The sequence below is a fragment of the Trichosurus vulpecula genome, chromosome 3 (genome assembly GCF_011100635.1).
Source record: "Trichosurus vulpecula isolate mTriVul1 chromosome 3, mTriVul1.pri, whole genome shotgun sequence".
NCBI lineage: Eukaryota > Metazoa > Chordata > Mammalia > Diprotodontia > Phalangeridae > Trichosurus > Trichosurus vulpecula.
The window spans coordinates 23,655,624-23,668,008 of NC_050575.1; the positions used below are offsets into that span (position 1 = coordinate 23,655,624).

The following is a 12,385-nucleotide window of genomic DNA, read 5'->3' on the forward strand; positions in this document are numbered from 1 at the left end:
CCCTTTAAAAGGCCTAAGGTGTGATACCATTTGTCCCTCAATTGTGACCAAAGATGTGCTGTGCCTTCTTGCTGCATCAGCAGTGAGGTATTGGTAAATGCTTTACAAACTGCTGTAGGCAGGGGGAGAAAGTAAGCGGGACCCACTTTCAAGTTTAATCTGTTTTCTCCATTGCTGTCTTTCTTAAGTCTAGACAATCAACTAAATAATAAATCAAGCCTTGCTGATTTCTGATGTGTAAACGCTCACACGGTTGGTTAGAGCTGTTAGACCTACCCGGGACAGAGAGGGAGAGAGAGCAGGGGATTCTGCCACTCACAAAATGTTTTCTCAGGGCAGAGATTATCCAACATTGATGGAAAATAATAAGATAAAAGCCCTCACTCTGTGCCAGGGTTGAGAAATACCAAAATGAGAGAATCTTTGTCTCCAAAGAGCTCACACTCTAATAGAGGGATGCAACATACATAGGGGAATGGAGGCCAAGGGAAGGAAGTCTTAGTGTACAGAGCCCCAGGGATTGTAGGTGGAGCCACTGGACAAAATGCCCCTTTCGTCTGCAGTGATGGTTCTGATTTAATTATCACTCCTAGAACAGGAGCAAGAGCAAGATACATGTGGGTGTGTATACGTGCTTGTGTCTATGCTCACGCTTGTGTGTGAATGTGCTTGAGTCTATGCTCAAGTGTATTAATGTGTATATGTATATGTGTTTGAGTCTTTGCTCATGCTTGTGTGCGTGTGTGTGTGTGTGTGTGTGTGTGTGTGTGTGTGTGTCCTGCTGGATGGAATTAGAACTGGGAATCACTGTCCCTATTTCAAAAAGGAAACTGAGGCTGAGGAGGGGGAAGGGACTTAGCTAAAGGCAACCTGTGGCAGATTCGAGGCTAGAGTTCACAGTCCCTGAATGCTTATCTGTGCTTATCTATGCTCTTCCCATTGGAAGTGGCCCCAGAGCAGCTGAGGACCCTGTCTCTACTCTCCAAGAGCTCCCTTCAGTTATAAAATTTAAAACAAAGGCATCCAAATGTAAAGCAAATTGGAAGAGGGCAGAACAGAAATACCAAGGCTTTACGTGTGAATTAGCACCAAAGAGGTTGAACTAACCCTTGTTATGAGTTCATTCGTAATCTGACTCTTCATGACCCTATGAACCATACTGTCCATGGGGTTTTCTTGGTAAAGATACTGGAGGGGTTTGCTATTTTCTTCTCCAGTGGATTAAGGCAAACAGAGGTTAAGTGACTTGACCAGGGTCACACAGCTAGTAAGTGTCTGAGGCAGGATTTGAACTCAGGTCTTCCTGACTCCAGACCCAGAGCTCTAGCCACTGAGCCCTCTAGCTGCCTTGAATTAACCCTACACTCCTCTAGAATCTCAGCTCCAACTCCTACTGGACCTAAGCCTCTAATTAACATAGATGTGATGTGTGAGCAGTCTCATCCCCTCTGGGGGACCAGTGTGAACCATATAACGGAGCTGGGTTGGGACTCGAGTTCTGAGTCACTATGTGACATTGGACAAGTCCTTTTCTCTCTGTGGGTCTTAGTTTCTCCATCTATAAAATGAAGGTGTTAGACCAGACAGTCTCTCCCAACACCGAGATTCTGTTTTAAGTCTTTAGAGGGCGATGAGAGGTTGGAGGTCCAGATTCCTCTGGGGCTGGGGGGTGGAAGCAAGAACTCAAGGTGCTGTTTGGAGGCTCACTCAGCCTCTGCTGTTTCAGGAAGGGATGAGGGCTTCCTCCCCACCTTCCAAAGCCCTGAGTCACCAAATCCCTGCTTCCTGGCTGTGGGGCACCCCAGGACTGGAAACCAGGAAGCTTTTGAAAGTGGTTTGAGCCTAGGGGGGGTGGGAGCAGGATTACAATGACTGGGAGGGTTATAGACAATTCAGCTGCAGCAGCTGAGAAAACAAAGCCAGCCTGGGCATGACAGCCACCTGCTTGGCCCTTCAAGATAATACTCATTTCTGTTGCTATCCTTCATCCCCACCCATCCAGAAACTCCTGAGCACCAAGCCTGACGCCAGAGCCCCAATGGGTTGGTTAAGGGGGAGAGGGGTGTCTGGGAAGGATGGGAGAGTACGTGTGAGTACCGAGGGCATACAGGGCAGGTAGGAGGAGAGCAGCCTATAGAAATCAAGAGGATATTTTTACATGTAATTGGAAAAAATAAAGTAATATTATGTGGGGAAATAAAAGAAATCAAGAGGATAAAAGACTGGAGAAAAATGCCCCCAAAGAAAGCACACACTCACTGAAATACACGCGCGCGCGCGCGCGCGCACACACACACACACACACACACACACTCAAAGGTGAATGTTTACATATGTACACCACTCCCCACCCCCCAAACACACAGAATTCTCTTGGAGATGATCCAGATTACTGCAGTGTCCAATGGAGAAGTGAAAATAGTGAAGGCTGACAAATACCAGGGGTTTTCCAGCTGCCCACAGCTGGCTCACCACACACCAAGTCTGCCTAAACCCTTCTTGTGAGGTGGGTCTGCAGTCGTTTGAATAAATTACTTAAAAACAGCATTACAGGCCAGGCCAGGCTTCTGCCAGCCAGCAAGAGAGCTTCCTCTGTCCAGGAGGGCCCTTGTGTACAGAACAGGCTCCAATATAGGTGCCCATGGAACACCTCCTATGGCCTGTCTGACCCTCTGGAATGTGATTATTTGAAGACCACTGAGCAAGAGCATAGGGAGTCAAGCTGGGGACTGGGTTTCACATAAGACACCATGGCTAATCTGCAAAGCAGATGATGATGGTAGATATCTGATACATCCCCCTTACGGGCAAGGAATCTCTCTCCCCCTCTTTCTCTCTATCTACCTTTCATATTCTGGTATACACTGTCTTCTTATCTCTTTGCTTCCTGAAATATTTCTCTTAACTTCTGGTTAAGAAGGCAATATTAAAGGTTGCAGAGGAGTCTGGCTCTCCCACACCTCATCTATCCAAGATCTACAACAGCACCTGATGGAATAATGTTCAAGAAATCCAGAGAGAAAATATAGTAAGCACCTTCCTCCAACCTATGATTGGGCAAAGAGACAGTCAGAAGCCTGCAGGCATGGGGATAGGGCTCCTGCCAGTGGTCGAGCAACAGAAGAGAGAAAGAACATGGCGAATAAATCGGGCACACAACTAAATAACACTAGAAAACCAACAAAACAAAAACTTTCAACTAAATATTGAAATAGAAATTCTGAAAAACCAAAGAAGAGGTTAACAAAAATGAAACAAAAAAATTCTCATTTTATTAAAGAATAAAACTTGGATTGTTTCTTTTTTCAAGTAATAAAAATATATTAGCTAACCTATTTTAAAAAGAGGCAGGGAAAGCAAATTGACAACTTAAAAAGGAGAAATCACAACTAATGAAGAATAAAGAAAATTATTAAAAATTATTTTGTTAAGGGGTGGAGCCAAGATGGCAGAGTGAAGGGTCTCCCAAATTCCCCTCCAGAGAACATTAAAATAATGTCTCAAAATAAATTCTAAAGTGTCAGAACCAACAAAAAGGACAGGATGAAACAATTTTCCAGCCTAAGACAACTTAGAATTTTGGCAGGAAGTTCTGTCTCACTGGGGTGAGAGTGGACCACAGTCCAGCATAAGCCACGCTAGCACAGGCTGTGCCAGGCAAGCCAGCAGCAGGTCTTGGAGGTGACTGAATTGGCAGCTTCTGGAGCTCTCAGCCCATAGACAATGAGCAGTTCTGACAATTGGTCAGAAGGAGATTACAGGGGACCTTTTGCTGGCACCCTGAGCAGGACTCTGTTGCATTGCCCATCTGCAGTTCCAGGTCTCAATCCCAGGGTAAGAAGGAGCACTAGCAGGAGCAGGGACCCTGGATACAGTTCGAGGGTAGAAAAGAGTGCTTGCGGTTTCTCACAGACCAGAGGATAGGACAAGAGAGCAGTGACCACATCTTTCCTTAGATTATACCACCTTATAAGAACTGAATACATACAGACCCTCCAGAACTAGCTCTGAAAATAGTAGTACAAAAATTTGAAGTTTGGGACAGTGCACTCTCTACCCTGGGAGCAGGGCTCAACTTTAACCTAAAGTTAAAAGTCAAGAAACAGGTTAGAAAAGCGATCAAACAACAAAAAAAGAATCTGACCATAGAAAATTACTATGGTGATAGGGAAGAGCAAATGTTAAAACAGCTACATGCAAAGCTGCAAAGAAAAATATGAATTGGTCTCAGGCCCCAAAAGAACTCCTAGAAGACCTCAAAAAGCACTTAAAAATCAAATAAAAGATGTAAAGGAAAAAACGGGAAAAAAATGAGAGTCATACAAGAAAATCATAACAAAGTCAATATCTTGGTAAAGGAGGCACCAAAAATGCTGAAGAAAATAAATCCTTAAAAAACAGAATAGGCCAAATGGTAAAAGATATACAAAAATCCACTGAAGAAAGAACTCTTTAAAAAATCAAAATTGGCCAAATAGAAAAAGACTTACAGATATTTACTGAAGAGAACTCATTAAAAAGTAGAATCGGCCAAATGCAAAAGGAAGTACAAAAGCTCACTGAAGGAAATTCCTTATTGGGTAAGAACTGGGCAAGTGGAAGCTAATCATTCCATAAAATATCAAGAAACAGTAAAAACAAAATCAAAAGAATGAAAAATAGAAGAAAATGGGAAATGTCTCATTGGGGAAAAAAAAAAAACGCTGACCTGAAAAATAGATTGAGAAGAGGTAATTTAAGAATTATTGAACTACCTGAAAGCAATGATCAAAAAAAGAACCTAGACATCATATTTCAAGTAATATTATCAAGGAAAGCTACCCAGATATCTTAGAAACAGAGAGTAAAATAAAAATTAAAAGAATCTACTGCTCACCTCCTGAAAGAGATCCCCAAATGAAAACTCCCAGGAATATTATAACCAAATTCCAGAACTCTCAGAAGAAGGTGAAAATATTACTAGCAGCCAGAAAGGACCAGTTCAAATATCATGGCTACACAGCCAGAATAACACAAGATTTAGCAACATCTACACAAAAGGATCAGAGGACTTGGAATATGATATTCTGGAGGGCAAAGGAGCTGGGATTACAACCAAAAATCACCTACTTAGCAAAATGGAATTCTCTCATTCAGGGGGAAAAATGGATATTTAATGAAATAGAGGACTTTTAAGCATTCCTGATTCCTGACCAGAGCTGAAAAGAAAAGTTCACTTTCAAATACAAGACTCAAGAGAAGCATAAAAAAAGTAAACAGGAAAGAGAAATCATAAGGGATTCAATATGTTATTAGGGCAGTTAGGATTTTACATAAATACCCCCCCCATCTTCCCGTCCACTATAAAAGCTCTTTTATGCCCCTTTTATGTGAAACAATTTACCCCATTCTACCTTTCCCCCCTTCTCCTAGTATGTCCCTCTTTCGCACTCCTTAATTTTATTTTTTAGACATCATCTTATTATTGTTAATTCACACCTGTTCCCTCTGTCTATGTAGACTCCTTCTAAGTGCCATAATAATGATAAACTTCTTAACACTTACAAGTGTTATCTTCCCATACAGGAATGTAAATAGTTTAATCTTATTGAATCCCTTATGCTGTTAGGATATGCCAAGTCACAGTCTCACTAGGCTAAAGAGTGGATAATAGTATTTGCTCCTAACTGCCTCATTTGGTTGCTGTGTGGGTGAACTGAAGAAAAAAAAAGCACACACACGCATTTATAAAATTTATATAATAACAATAAAATTGTAAAGAAAAACAACTTTGAAGAAATCTGATAAATTCAATGACCTACCATGACTCCAGAGGATCAGTGATGAAGCATGCCACCCACAGCCTGATGGACAAATGATGGACTCAAGGTGCCAAATGATACATAGATCTTTGGACATGGCTGATGGGATAATTTGTTTTACTTGACTGTGCTAGTATGTTAGAAGGACAGTGTTTTCCTTTTTAAAAATGGATAGTTTGTTTGGGGGAAGAGGGGAGCAAGAAATAATTTTGCAAAAAAAAAGAAAAAGGAAAAAAGAAAGAAAGGAAATAAAAGGTGGTCATTGAAGCATTGTTTAAAATGCACAGAAGAGAAAAGAAGGAAGTTGAGAAACATAGACAACTTTGAAAACAACTTATACTAAAGTTATATTCTTTTTTTGAAAAATAAAGGAAGCTGTACTTAATAGATTTGTGGATTCACACATAAATCTTATTCTGCTTCCTTTGAGATGGAAATGTTCTCTTTCTCTCTCTCTCTTTCTCTCTCTCTCTCTCTCTCTCTCTCTCTCTCTCTCTCTCTCCCCCCTCCCCTCCCTCTCTCTCCCTATCCCTTTTAGTATTGAATAAATTCTATGTTCATATGGGTTCTATGTCCACATCCCACCATGAATCCTCCAAAAGAGCATATTCCCAATGTACTGGAAGCCTTCCTTAAATTTTTTTTAATGCTTTATGGGTATCACTGCAACACTTAGCTAAGCACTCCCTACTTGATTGACATTTTTCTGTCATGCCATTCCCTTGGTGATAAAGATTTAGGGTTTTTTTTTTTCTGAGGCAATCAGGGTTAAGTGGCTTGCCCAGGCTCACACAACTACTAGTAAGTGTCTGAGGTCAGATTTGAACTCAGGTCTGCCTGACTCCAGGGCCAATGCTCTATTTTTTTTTTGAGGCAATCGGGGTTAAAAGGATATAGTTACAATAGAGAAGCAGTATAATCACAGTGGAGAGAATAAATGACTGGAATTCAGTAGACCTTGGTTCAAATGCCACCTCTGACTTTTATTAATTTTATGCCTGGTTCTATTTTCTTATCTGTATATAGAGATAGTACTTCACAAGGTTGTTGTAAGATAAATTTAGAAAGGTTTTGAATTTGACCCTGACCACAGATTATGCCTGCTTTTTAAGGACCAGCCTTGCAGGTACGGCTCTTCACCAGTAGGTGGGCCAGTAGGTGATTAATTCTTTGATCATTTTCCAACTCAGAAAACAAGGAAAAATTGAAACTCTCTCTTAGTCCTGGGTGGCCCCCTTTATTTCTACAATGAAAGTGTAGAGGTGCAAAAAAGGGAACAAAGGATGCTAAGAACCCCATAGTTTTTAGGCTGTCTATAACCATGAATTGTTGGTATTTTAAATATGATATCTTTGTCCAGTGACCAATGAGCTGATTATGCTACATCCAGAATTGACATGTCATAAAAGGAACCAGAAGGTATAGGAAAGTCATGGCTAGGTGGTAGGCTAGGTAGGTTCTCCTTGGAAAGGCCAATAAAGGAATTGGCTTCTTCAACAAATGTAATTGGGCACTCCATCATCTTTCCATACCATGCTCATGATGAACACAAGCAAAAGGAGTGTCATGAATCACTTGGGTACAAAATGAGGCAAATGCCATCAGAAATGATCAATGTGTTGATTTGTTTTCCTTAACTGTACTTTATTACACTAGAGGATTCTATTCAGGAAAGGGGAAGGTACTAGGGAATGACTGATATAAAAAAAAACTATCGAAAATATTTTTAAAAAAACCAAAAAGCCCATCACGTACAAGTAATAGCATCTTATTTAAGATCAGTGGAAGAGGATAAAGAAGTAGAGAAATTCTACCAATATTTCTTGCAGAGGGGGAAGGAAAGAATAATTCATTGGCAACTTGGCAGGGCCATTCAAACCAAGTCAACATGTAAAGGCGAGTTCAGGGGAGGAGATACTTAATAAAAATTCTGATATTAGATAATTATAATCTAGATCTGGTAGGGGCCTCAGAGTCAATCTATTAATAGCATATATTATGTACTCCCTAAGTTCCAGGCACTGTGCTAAATGCAGGGAGTACAAATATGAAAAAGAAAGTGATTCTTGCAGTCAAGGAGCTTATCATAATGGAAGAAGATGGGAGGACAGTAGCAGGATGGCTAGGGGCATGATGGAAAAATCCAGTGGATCCCAGCCAGGTGAGAAATGAAGAGATGGCTGGGCTGGGGCCTCATCTTTAAATGGAGGTTCTTGAAGGAGCCTCCATCCTCCAATCAGAGTAAAGGGCAGATGAGGTGTGAGTTCCAGGGCTAAAGTGAACTTGCAGGATTATGAGGTTTCTGGGTCATGATGAAAAAGTCCAGACAAGTGAAGCTGGATGGGAAATGACCTCTCATTCAACTCATTCATTTTTCAGATGAGGAAACATAAACATCAGAACTGAGATTTGAATCCAGGTCATCTGACTCTAGAACTAATGGTCTCCCCATGGTCCCATAATGCCCTTCTGCAATGAATTGAATCAAAAGTGGCTCTGACCCACTGTATGACCTTGGGCTAGTCATATCCCTTCTCTAGACCTCAGTTTTCTTCTCTATAAATGGAAAATAATTAGTTTAATCAGCAAAACATTCCCTTTTCCCTTCTATTTATAAAACACTGTATTTGGCAGGGATTTGGAAATAAAGATGAGTAACTGCTAGTCCCTGCCCTGGGGAGCTCAGTCTTTTAGCAAGATTTGGAACAAGCATAAATACATAGGATAACCTCTCTCTACTAGACTATTGTGTAGATAAATGGATGGGAAGACTTTAAACAGCAGGTAGATTTGAGAAGTTAGTGGAAGGATGTGAGATCATTGTCATGGTCATCCCCCAGTGCCATCTTGGAACCCATTCTGGATGAGATCATTCATCAAGTGCAACATGCTAATATACTGTTACTGTGCCTATAGTCTCTGTGGGAGATGCTGCTGATGGTGGCATTGCATAAGGAATATTTACTATATAATATTTATATAACTATGGGAAGAGGAGGTTGCTAGGCCCCAGAAGAGATACAAAGATGAGGTAACACATAGTCCTTATTCTTGTTGAGTTCCCAATCATTCAGAAGTGCTCTGCTCTGGGTGTATCCTCTCTGTGGCTAGAAGCCTGGGAGCCCAAGCCTGACTTAAACAATACTTTCTCAACCCAAGTCAGCCAAGTTTGGAGTATTTTCATTCCTGTTTCCTGCCTCTGCTGATACTTAAGAGTCAGACAGAGGCAGCTGCTCATTCAGCCATTGCATGAGGAAGAATTCAAGACCATGACATTCTTGTTAAATTGAGAGAAAACTTTTGTCGTTTTGTGATGCATGATGCTGCCAGGATGTGCTTTGTAGCCAAAAGGGAGTGTTCTCTTACACACACACACACACACACACACACACACACGAATAATAAGAGCTGAAATGTATGCAGTGCCTACAGGTATAAACGCATATGATCTACTTTGGATTTCATGACAGCCCTGTGAGGTCATTTGACAAGCTATTATTATCCCCACATTATAGATGAGGACTCTGAAGTTCTAAACTCTAAGTTTACAGCATACAACTAGTGTCAGAACCAGGGCCCAAACCCAAGTCTAGTGCTCCTTCTGCTACTGCATTGTATGTGTTTTCACATACTCACACACACATATAGCTCCACTCTTCACACCAAGATGAAGCCAAATGCTACCTCTCTGGGGCGATCTTTTAAAGACCTCACTCCTGCTACTAAGGGGGAGATTAACAGTGTGGTTTAAAACATGGATTTGAACTCCTCTTTATTCTTTTGCTGGGATCCCAGTTATGAGATCCCAACTCCCTTATTGTCTACCAATGTGCCAGACACTGTTTTAGGTAAACTGGGGAAAATAAGTTCCATGCAAAGATGGAAACAATTCCACTCATAAGCAGCTTATGTATTAAAAATAGAGACAAGTACATATATAGGCCCACAGTACCAGATTTCAAACTATATTGCAAAGTGGTATTCATCAAAATAATCTGGTACTAGCTAAGAAGTAGAGTGGTGGATCAATGGAATAGATTGGGTACACAATACATAGTAGTAAATTACCACGGTAATCTAGTGTTTGATAAACCTAAAGATCCAAGCTTTGGGAACAAGAACTCACTATTTAGCAAAAATTGCCTGTAAAACTGCAAAGCAGTTTGGCAGAAACTAGGCATAGACCAACATCTCACACCACATACTAAAATAAGGTCAAAATGGGTAAAGGATTTAGACATAAAGGGTGATATCATAAATAGATTAGGGAAGCATGAAAAAATTTACCGTCAGATCCATGGATAAGGGAAGAGTTTATGAGCAAATGAGTGATGAAGAGGATCATTGGGAGCAAAATGGATAATTTTGATTACATGAAATTTAAAAAAGTTGCACAAACAAAACCAATGCAGCCAAAATGAGAAGAAAAGCAGAAAACTGGAGGAAAATTTTGTTACAGCAAGTTGCTCTGATAAAGGCTTCATTTCCTAAATATATAGGGAACTGAGCCAAATTTATAAAAAAATGTAAAAACCATTCTCCAACTAATAAATGGCTAAAGGATATGAACAAGCCATTTCCAGAAGAAGAAATCAAAGCTATCAATGCTCACATAACATGCTCTAAAAATCACTATCAATTAGAGAAATGCAAATTAAAACAACTCTGGGGTACCACTTTATACCTATCAGATGGCTAACCTGACAGAAAAGGAAAATGTTGGAGTGGATGTAGAAAAATAGGTATACTAATGTATTGTTGGTAAAGTTGCGAACTGGTCCAACCATTCTAGAAAACAATTTGGAACTATGCCCAAAGAGCTATAACACTGTGCCAGAAATAGCAGTACTAGATCTGTATCCCAAAGAGATTAAAAAAAGTGGAAAAGGACCTACATGTACATAAATATTTATAAAAGCTCTTTTTGCAGTGTGAAAGAATTGGAAATTGAGGGGATACCCATCAACTGGAGAATGTCTGAACAAATTGGGGTATATGATTGTGATGGAATACTATTGTGCTGTAAGAAATAATGAGCAGGACGGTTTTAAAAACCTCAGAAGTTTTATATGAACTGATACAAACTGAAGTAAGCAGAACCAAGAGAACAGTGTACACAGTAACAGCAATACTGCAACAATGATCAACTATAAAAGACTTAGCTACTCTAATTAATACAATGATTCAAGACAATTTCAAAGGACCCATGACGAAAAATATTACTCCCCTCCAGAGAGAGAACTGATGAAATCTGAGTGCAGATTGAAGCAGACTTTTTTAAATTTTATTTTTCTTACTTTTTTGCAATGTGTCTAATAAGGAAATATGTTTTGCTTGACTCCACATGTATAATCAACATCATATTGCTTGTCTTCTCAATGAAGAAAGGAGAGGCGGAAGAGTGAGAAAGAATTTGAAACTCAAACTTTTAAAAAGTGGATGTTAAATAAATAAATGAATAAATAAATAAATAAATAAAAAAATAAATTAATAAATAGATAAATAAATAAATGAATGAATGAATGAATGAATGAATGAATAAATAAATAAATAAATAAATAAATAGATGCAAGGTAATTATGGAGAGCACTTGCAATAGGGGGCACTAACCTCATACAGAAGAGGGTTCTTGGGCTCCATTTTAGAGGAAGAGAGGGATTTTATGAGGTGGAAGTAAGGAGGTAGTAAATTCCATGCATGGGGGCACAGCTCACATGCCACATCCTAGAGGAAACCCTTATGTAAGTCCCGAGTTTTCTTTCTTCTCTGACTCCTCAAATCATGAAGTATATACTTACCTGGTTATGTGTTATAGTAACACCCAAGTGGAAGTTCCCTGAGGGCGAGGACTTGTTTTGTCTTTGTATCCCAGAACTTAGCACTATACCTTGCCCAGGTAAAGTGCTTCCTAAACCTTAAGGTGCTATAGGAGTGCAAAGCCAATTATTACATAGTGAGTACTTAATGCTGGTTGAATTGGATTGGAGGAAGGGTCCTCCCCAGGGTCAGACAAGGATAGGCAGGTCAGGACGGGACTGTTGAGGACTGGCCACAAAAAAGGGCAGAGAGGGGACAATACATACATACATGGCCCAAAAGTGAGGCTAATTTTCCAAGCACTCTTAATTCACTAAGTCATTAATTCACTAAATTATACAGTTCTTTTGGGTCCCAAAGTCCAAAGGCTGTGTTTTGTGTACTACAGAAGTCTGTACCATCCCAGATACCATGGAATCCCATACAAGCCTTTATAGTTGTATGTTGTGTGTGAGTTATCTCACCTAACATTGTAGTGTGTACTACTCCTTTCCTCCCTCCCATAGATTTTGAGCCCCCTGAATGCAAAGTACAGACCTACACTGTCACTGTCTCTCTCAGACTATGACCTCCATAAGAGCAGGACCTAGGTCTTCCCCTGTGTCTCTCACAGACTCTTAGCCCTCTGAGGGCAGGATCTATGTCTATTCCTTCTCTGGCTCCCTCCAAACTTCATTCTCCCCATACTACAGCCAAATCTTTCTGAGAACAGGATTCAAGTCAGAGGATTTGGAGCCAAAAGGGCTTTTCATCTAGGCCAATCTTCA

At 40.2% G+C, this 12,385-nt stretch overlaps 1 protein-coding gene across 2 annotated transcripts in view; it reads right to left on the bottom strand.

Annotated features, from left to right (window-relative positions):
• The window catches only part of PDLIM4 (PDZ and LIM domain 4), a 100,876-nt gene that overhangs the window by 10,288 nt on the left and 78,203 nt on the right, over positions 1–12,385 (bottom strand). The window lies entirely within an intron of this gene.